We start from the raw sequence: 9,755 nt of genomic DNA on the forward strand, positions 1-9,755 counted from the left end.
ATTACATAAGTCTTCTACCAAATGGTTATAGTACGCCTGCTACGTACAACTAAAGGAAACCGACGAAGATGAAAATAATACAAATAAATAGGCCCAAGCCTCACTAAGAGAAAATACAATACTGAATAAAGCAAAATTAAATATACAAATGAATAAACGTTATAGAAGTGAAGTTAAGAAAAATACCGACAAAATGACCTAAATTAACCGAGCAAATGCAATGAAATAAAGTAACGACGAAGTAACCGAACAAACGAAATAAAGCGAATAAATACAATATTTGGGAAACAAGCAAGTAATGTTACAAAATAAATTTACCCGAATTACATAAACCAATATCAAAGCAATAATAAAGTATTAAAAACCTAATTTTCTCTAGGCTTATTCCTGTGCACAAGAAGTTACCGTAGATACAAAGTTTGGGAACCAAATAATCTAATATACAAATACATATGTCAAAAAAAACAGAGGTAACCTAAATCTGGAAAAAAAACATAGTGTATTTAACAGATAGTCTGAAATATAAAAAAAAAACCAATAGTTACTAAAACTCCTCACTAAATGTTCCCAAACGAGGTTGCGGTTGCATCCTAGAAAATGAGCATCACTATGATGCACCTCCATGCCCCCCCGTAGGCCCAGGTGGCAGGACGAAAAGGAGCTGGAATGTCCCCCAAAAAGCTTGTTCCCAAAACATACTCCCAGTTTGACTTGGCGGTAGCTGCAATAAGGTCAAGGTGGCTTCCCTAGGTAGTCAAGGTGGGTACGACATCACATGAGGGTTAGTTTTCTTCCAAATGGCTAAAAACATATACTTCGTTTGATTTCTCATATAAACCGGTAAACAAAAGTAAAGAGAAGAAGAAATAATCGAGGAAAACTTTTTAGAAGCAATAACATAAAAAAACAACCATTAAAAATGGAACAAAAACTAATCTCAGGTAACCTTGAACTATTTTGAGTTTGAAAACATGAACAAATAATGGCATTGCATTTGAAATAGGAATATAAAATATGACTTATCTGAAATAACATGAGATTAAGATAGTAATAGCCATCTACATACATTTTATATACCTTAATGAAATGGTATTGAACCAGACAAAGATAGTTACATGACAATTTATAGATATATTGGACATGAAAATTTATAGATATATTGGATGTTCAATCGGTTTAAAACGTACAGAGAAATGGTAATTATTTCCAATATTAATTTGAGGACTTCAAAAATATTTGGTTATGTAAAACCAAAAACCCCATGAATATAAAGATCGATATAAAGATAATATAAAGATCGAAATAATCTACATCCTTCACCTAAGGGACTGGCTAAGAACATTTAACAATGAACCAACTATTTCATATATTCAAGGTTAACTAAAAAACATTAGTAGAAAAAACGATTTACCGGTTAATTTTTTATTCCTCTTCCACTGATGGTACTCCCATCCTTACTCCAGGAAACCCGTACTCCAGGAAACAAGTGGTGGTAACTTTTTACTATACTTCCAAACTTAGTTGAAATAAAAATTAATTTCGAAGAAATTAACCGCCATTTACGGTACTAACCACCAACACCAACCTGTCAACCTCGCAGCCACCGGCCAAGTGCCTCTCATTCCTCCCACAGTCAGCGAGGAAAACGTCAAACTCTCACGGAACACGAATTAAACGACAAGGAACGGTTCAACAACTATGTTCCGTACAGTGTGACGTCACATGAGAAGTCCTTTACGATAAATTAAAGAATTTAAATGGGAGGTCAAGAGAAAATAATTATTTTTTTAAAAATAATTACAGCGCTAAAAATGATAATATAACGGGTGGACCGTTACAGTGTGTGTGTGTGTGTGTGTGTGTGTGTGTGTGTGTGTGTGTGTGTGTGTGTGTGTGTGTGTGTGTGTGTGTGTGTGTGTGTGTGTGTGTGTGTGTGTGTGTGTGTGTGTGTGTGGAAAAATGGCTTGGATGCGAGTCCGTTAGCCACAGATTTTTATTTTATTTTTACCTCAATGTATTAGTTTTGTTATATTTATACGTATTTCAGTTAAATGATTATATTTGTTTCTTTCAAGTAGTTTATGAGTAATTTAAATATTTCCATTTTATGACAACTTAGTAGATATTCTATACTAATTGGAAAATGAACTTGTGTTTGTCGTAAATTGTAATATAATTGATTTATATATCTCTCGTTAATTTTGCATTCCAAGAAAATATGGTTTAAATCTCTAATCGAAACATTATCACAAAAACATACTGATGAATTAATTATTCCTAATTTGTGCAGATGTGCCTCATATTTCCCGTGTCGAGTTTTTAATCTGACGATAGTAGAAATATCTTGCTTTGGCAGGTTATATTTAAATATGTATTTAGGTGGCGGAGGAAGTTCTTGATGTAAAGAAAAATATAAATTTTTTGACATGCTTGTAATATTTTTCCATTCTTTTTTCCATATTTTATTTATTCTAACTTTGACGTCATTTACTGCATCTGTCGATAAGATGTGAGCTAGTATCTCACCTTTTTTTATTGCATCTTTGGCCAACTCATCCACTTTCTCATTACCCAGTATAACGGCATGCCCTTTTGCCCATATAAATACTACTTCCACTTTAGACAAATTATTTTTTATATTACATAAAATTTTTGATTTGTATGAACTAAAATCAGTATTTTCAATTGCATATATTGCAGATCTGGAGTCTGTTATTATCACAGCTTTTTCAATATTATTCTCTTTGATCCATTCTAGAGCTTTTTCGATGGCTATAATCTCAGCTGTAAAAATACTACTAATACTAGATAATTTGTAATTATTATGTTGATGGGGATTTTGCACATACATAGCACATCCTACTCCTGTTTGATTTTTAGAACCGTCCGTCCGTATAAATTACTGTGTAATCCACAAAGCCGCTCAGTATAGATTTTACTAAAATATTATTTAAATGATTTGATTCTGTATATTTAGGAATTATGATTCTTGGTTTTTTTATCAAAGTTTTATACGCATATTTATAAATTGGTAATAATTTACTCGTGTGTAAATCTGTATAATTCCTGGTTTCAATGAATGCATCCGTTAGTGGTGGTGAATTTTTTATTCTCCAATATTTACTAGTTAAGTTTTCCATGTTTAATAAATCCACATTTGTTAAAAGGTCTGACTCAGTGTTTCTTAGCTTTATGCAGTATTTTTGAGCTAAAAATTGTCTACGTAAATTTAATGGGATTTCATTACACTCTGCTAGCATAACGTTTATTGGAGTGGATACCATTGCACTTAAACATATTCTCAAGCATCTGTAGTGTATCCGATCTAAAAATTTTAAGTTCGTATTGCTTGCTGATCCATATATCCAACACCCATAGTCCACGACTGACCGAATACAAGCATTGTAGATCAATAAAGCTGTTTTGGGATCTGCACCCCATTTTCTGTTGGTAATACACCTTAGTATATACTCCACCCAAAAAACCTACGACGACTCTCTACGATCATTGAGGCATATAGTTGAAATTATTATACAATGGACAAATGAAAATAATATGACAATGTCCACAGAAAAATCCAATATTATGTTTTTCACCAGGCATAGGTTGCGCGCACCGGGAAACGTAACCTCGAGTGGGCGTACTATACCAGTGGTGAATCAGTATAAGTATCTAGGGATAGTACTAGATAATAAACTTCTGTGGACTAAACATATTCAATACATCAAAGGTAAGTGTGAAAAAAAAAATTACCAATCCTCATATTTTAAGGAAGAAGACATCAAGGAGAATACAAAAATGTAAAAATATGCAGGGTGTCTCATTAAAAAAACAAATTTACAATCAACTTCCGCTATAACCGAAAATAGCAAAGAAACCAAAATATTTTCATTAAATAGTTCACACCCGAAAACCCCTGTATTCCAATTTTCATGATTCAACCAATTTACCTCAATTTCTCTTACATGACACATGTCCTTCTTTAATATGAGGCCACTCGAAGGTTGTATGTATTACAAGCAAAAAGTGGCATTATTGCCTTCGAGTAATTACTGCGCAAGGCTACACGTCACGCGGTAACTATTACTCTCAAGCAATAATGTATCACTTTTCGATCTTAACGCGTAAGTAATTCGATACAGATACATTACGATACAGATTTGCATTACGATACAGATTATTAACCAATAGAATCGCGATATGGCATTCGCAATGAAGGTGGCACACGCGCAGTGACCAATGGCCAGTCAAATACATACGCTTTGACAGTTCTCAGTATGTAAACAAACTGACAAACTACTTAATTTGTTTGCGTTAGAAAATTAATAAATTTGCTAAAGAGCATCATTGCATATGCTTTCCTGACGAGAACAAAAGAGTTCGAAATGGTCCATAGAAAGATGGTAATGATCTCTGAATCGAAATTAAATATAATGCCTTTTATCTAATAAATTTGAATATATTTTTAGTTTTGAATGATCATAGAAAAAATCGTGTATACAACTTGCATTTAATTATCATTATGAAGCTCGTACTCTATACGAAACTCGCCGCTAGGCGGCTCGTTTCGTATCCCCCATACTCGCTTCATGATGACCATCATTAATTTCTCGTTGCCTATTTTGGCATAAATTATATTCAGCAATAATCAACCAATAAATTAATGTCTAATTCAGCTAAAAACATTAATAAAATGAATTAAATAATAAGTAAGTCCCTAAGAACTAATGTATTTGTAGCATCTATTCGAACACTTGAGCCTCTAGCGGGGATTACTGAAAGCAGAATTCGATGTTAAAAAGTTAGCCCAGAAACGATGCATTGCGTTTCCACTCCTTCTTACAGGTCTGCATAATCGGACCATACTAAGTCAACTGAACCGTCATTTGAGCAGACGGGTATATTCGATTGTAGAGGAGTGGTAATTAGGAGACTGGAAGGAACTATAACAGGTGTTATTTGTCAGGCAAAAAGTTGTGTGCAATATTCTAAAACCATGAGAGAAAATCTCATATAGTGACCAATGCCGGGTTAAATGAACAGCAAAGTTTGAAACTACATAACCATGTAAATATTACAAGTTACGAGCTTTTCTACAAATTACAAATTTCATGTGTTAAGAAATGCCACTATTGGAAGGAGTTTTTCGGTTTCCTCTCAGAAATTTGAAGTTCGCGAGACCTTCTTTGAGATGAGACTCTTCCACAAAGAAAGGAAAATGTCGGAGTTGGCCTTTCGTCAATTTTATCAGATTTTATCTCTATCTTGAGAAACGTATGGTAAAAAACCATATGGATTGAAAAGAATTCTGCTGAGAAGCATGACTCTAAGTAAGGAAACAAAGTGCATCTATCATCTATATAGGACTTTGATAATAGCTATTTTTACATACGGAATAAAAACAACAACAATTAACAAGAAAGAGGTACCTTCCTCTGCCTTCTCTAATTTGAAAGAAAAAAATGAGAAACATGTAGTCCAAGTAATGAAGTTTAAAATATGACAAACCTCGCAATTTTTACAAAATGCATTGATTTGCTTGAAAATTTAAGGATAAGTAGCGGATAGTCCAAGGATCAAAATTTATATGAGGACGATAGGCGCTTTTACCATGGGGGTGGTTGCCACCCAATCTCGGGGGTGGAAATTTTTTAATATATTTTGACCGCAAAAGTTGGTAAAACCATTAATTCTAAGCAATAAACTTTCTATACATTTTTTTGATTAAATCAATAGTTTTCTATTTATTCGCTATCAAAAATGTTAGTTTTATTTCAAAAAAATTAATGTCTTGAATCAGTTTTCTGCTAATAACTCAAAAAGTTTTCTTTTTTTCAAAACAACTTTGCTTAACAACAATGTACCTTTTGAAAAAATAAACAAAATATTTTTTTCAAAATATTCTTCAAGACCAACAGTAATCGAGCTATAGTTTATTATATGTTAGCTCTTCTTCGTCAAATGCTAAATATTGTAGCTTCAAAGTCAAAAGATGGAAAAACTATGCATTTTTTGAAGATAACTTGTTCAAACTAATTTAAAGTATTTAAAAATATCTATCTTCAGAAATAAAAAAAGACTTTAGCTCAAAAATTAAGTGACTTATAATGAAAAGAATGTCAGTTCCTAGTTTTTTCAGCGAAACAGTGATCAGATAGAACCCCCTAATCATCACCCTAATTAAAATTAGTCATTGGCCTTATTTTGGTATTCTTTATTTATGTATTAATAATAGGTTCTAGAAGTTTGGCCGGCTTAGAATAATTGGTTTTTAAAAAAATGGAGTTAAAAGCGAATAACGAATTTTTGTAGTTTGGTAGAAAATACAATTTTCTTCAGAATATAAAGATTAGCGTCAGGGATACGAAAAAATGTTTTGATATGAAATTGAAGCTTATCTAATTCCCAAGAAACCACTTTACAAAAATTTTTTCTACGGCAGAAATTGACTGAGCTATTGATAATTAATTAAAACTTGTAATACCATACAAAAACCACCTTTACCAATCCTTTCAAAGTCACCTCTTTTTATAACTGAGGATTTTAAAAAGATTTTTGTTTTAACAGCCTTATAGACCTTCTAAAAACCTACAAAATTCTTTTTTAAGAAGCTTTCTATATTAAAAAATAAAAAGGTACGGGTAAAAAATCAATATATTTTTTTTGAAAAAAAAAGGAGAAATCATAAAGCATAATAATGTAAGTTGGCGGTGTTTTTAGTCATTAACCTTATTCGTTCTTCTTTATCCATGTATTATTAATAGATTTTAGAAGTTTTATTGTCTTGGAATGATTAGTTTTAAATGAATTGGAGTTAAAAGCGAATAACGAATTTGTGTAGTTTGGTAAAAATTTTCTTCAGAATAGAAAGATTAGCATCAGAGATACGAAAAAATATTTAAATATAAAATTGCAGGTTATTTAATTTCCAAGAACATGGTTTTAAAACATTTTTTCTACGGCAGAAATTGATTAAATCGTAATTGAGTATAATATCGAAAAACATTGGTTTTTTCGTTATAAAACTAACACTTTCGATAGCGAATAAATCGAAAACTATTAATTTTATCAAAAAAATGTATACAATATTTTTTGCTTAGAATGAACGTTTTTATCAACTTTTGCGGTCAAAATATAATTAAAAATTTCCACCCCCGAGATGGGGTGGCAACCACCCCCATGGTAAAAGCGCCTTTCAGCATCATATAGATTTTGATCCTTGGACTCTCCACTAATTATTCTCAAATTTTCAAGCAAATCTGTAAAAATTGCGGGGTGAAAAGCTTCGGTTCCTGGACTAATACTGGACCACAATGTAACAAGAGAGGGAGAACTAAGAATGACAACATATGCCGAAATTTAATAAGAATAATTGAAAGGAGAAAATATAGCTATTGGCTTAGAATGGACAGGACATATACAGAGACGTCCACACTCAGATATGTTCAGAAAGATAACCAACTGAACACCATTATGGCCCAGGTGTAGAGGAAGGGCTAGAAGAAGATGACTAGATCATGTAGAAGAAGATATAGGAGCAATGAATGTTAAAGACTGGAAAGTTCAGAGCAAGGACAGGAAGAAATGAAAAAGAGTCATGACAGAAGCAAAAGCAATACAGCAAGATATAAATGACATAGAGAATCCACCTCACCCAAGAGTAGGATTTTGAACGTCATGGCGTTAGCTATAATCTCTAGGTATTGTAATGCTAAATGAAAATGATGATGATAGATTATTTTTAAATTTTTTATGGCATTTCTTTTAAATAGTTGGAATTTTTTATGTTTTTTTTAAGTTTAAGATAATCGCCAAGAAATTAATTTGTTATCGCACTAATTTTAACAACCTGGCCAATTTGATATTAAAAGGTTCTGAGTTCAGAATTTTCAATTGTATTAGAATAAAATAAACATGAACGGATGCAGCAAGAGCCTTAGCTTTAGTGGAAGGTGGTCGTAGCCAATATTACGCCGTTCAGGTGCTAGGTCTAAGTTGTTGTAATGATCAAAGAGCAATTCAGCGCTTCAATCAAAACGGCACATACACTCTAAGGCCAGGATCGGACCTGTTAAGAGCACACAGTATCGATCAACAAGTAGCAACAAACGCGGTCCAAGATTGCGAAAGTTCTGCGAACTTTCAAAAGTGAGGCAACATTGCGTCGGTAATTCGACACTGACAGTGACGTTTATACTATCAAAAACAATAATTTTTATAAACATAGGTGCGAAATGTTGCCAAGTCAGTGACGTTCGATTTCTTGTTATAAAAAAATCGACTTTTAGTAGTTCCAATGTGACACAAAATTTAGGCACGGGATAAAATATTTATTTGAAGAAAGTGTATTTTTTTTTCTTTCTTAATGGCGGTACAGGCTCCTTTTTTAAATGTTTTATTTCGTTATAGAGTAATTTCCACATAATTACATATTTCTGAAATTGGGCTCTGTACCGCCATTTTTTATTATATTACGAATATATGTGCCAAATATCTCGATAAAATATTCAAAATTGGAGCCGCAATCTTGGAACGCATTTGTTGCGGCCTGTTGATCGCTACTGTTTGCTCTTAACCTTCGGTGTTAACCTTCGGATGACCAAGGGTGGCCAATTTTGATTCCAATGCATCTTTTTATTTACTAATTTTAGAAATATTTTCAATTTTAGACTCAATATTTTTTTATTTGACTTTAATATCATTCTAGATACCCTCACATTTTGTAATAAAAAAAATCCCTATATTTTACGAAAATAAAAAATTCTGAACTTAGGGTCAAAGACGAAGTTTCTTAGCCTCCCATGTTACAATTTTATATTAAGTCAATGCCGTCTATTATGTGGAATTGTATCTAAAACACATTCCAATATTGAAAAAAAAATTTTTGTTGAAACTGTGGAGACGTAAATTAGTGTTTATTAAAAAAAATAGTTCTAAGTTCAGAATGACAATTCCTGTTTTTGTTCAGTTGCTATTAAAAATTTGTTTTACTAATGTTTATTTATCATTTATTGGTATAATAGTAACATTAAAATTACGAATAAATTATTTTATTTCTTAAAACAACTTAATTTTTTTGTCACATGTTATTTTTGACTGGGGATCATTTTTGATCACCGTTGGTCATTCTTTAGTGTAACAAAAAAAGGTTGGTCATCGGAAGGTTAAGGAAATAGACACCTAACTTCAATTGAGCCGACAAATCTCCTGAACGAAGTCCGAAATGTGGATGTAAGTAGTTTGGCAGTTCGTCGACGACTTAATGAAGCGAATTTATTCCTCTTGATATGATATTATTCAAGTATTCGGATATTCTGGCTGCCCTGTTGACTTATTTTTTCACTTCTTTTGCCGTAAAAGCTATCATACTTTACATCGTTTCAGCAATAATCCTGATTCGTCAAAAATTTAAATAGATAAGACCTACATATTTGGAAGTATTGGAAACCCATCAGAGATATTAGTGTTTTTTTTATGAGTTAATTTTTTATTAATCATCAATCTCTTGTTCAAGGCATAAACAAATCCAATATAAACTTATGACATAAATTGAAAGGAGATTTTATTTTCAACAAAATTGAAGTGCTAAACACAAGCTAAACATTTTTTACATGGCCAAAGATTATGCAGATTATGGAGGGATGGTAATTGCCTGTATCGATTAAGATATAGCACAAAAAGAAATTCCAAAATATTAATCAGTTATTTAACTGAATGGCAACGTTTAAAGTTATAATTTGACTAATGTAAAAACA

This window comes from Diabrotica virgifera, chromosome 2 (assembly GCF_917563875.1).
Source record: "Diabrotica virgifera virgifera chromosome 2, PGI_DIABVI_V3a".
NCBI classification, from domain to species: Eukaryota; Metazoa; Arthropoda; class Insecta; order Coleoptera; family Chrysomelidae; genus Diabrotica; species Diabrotica virgifera.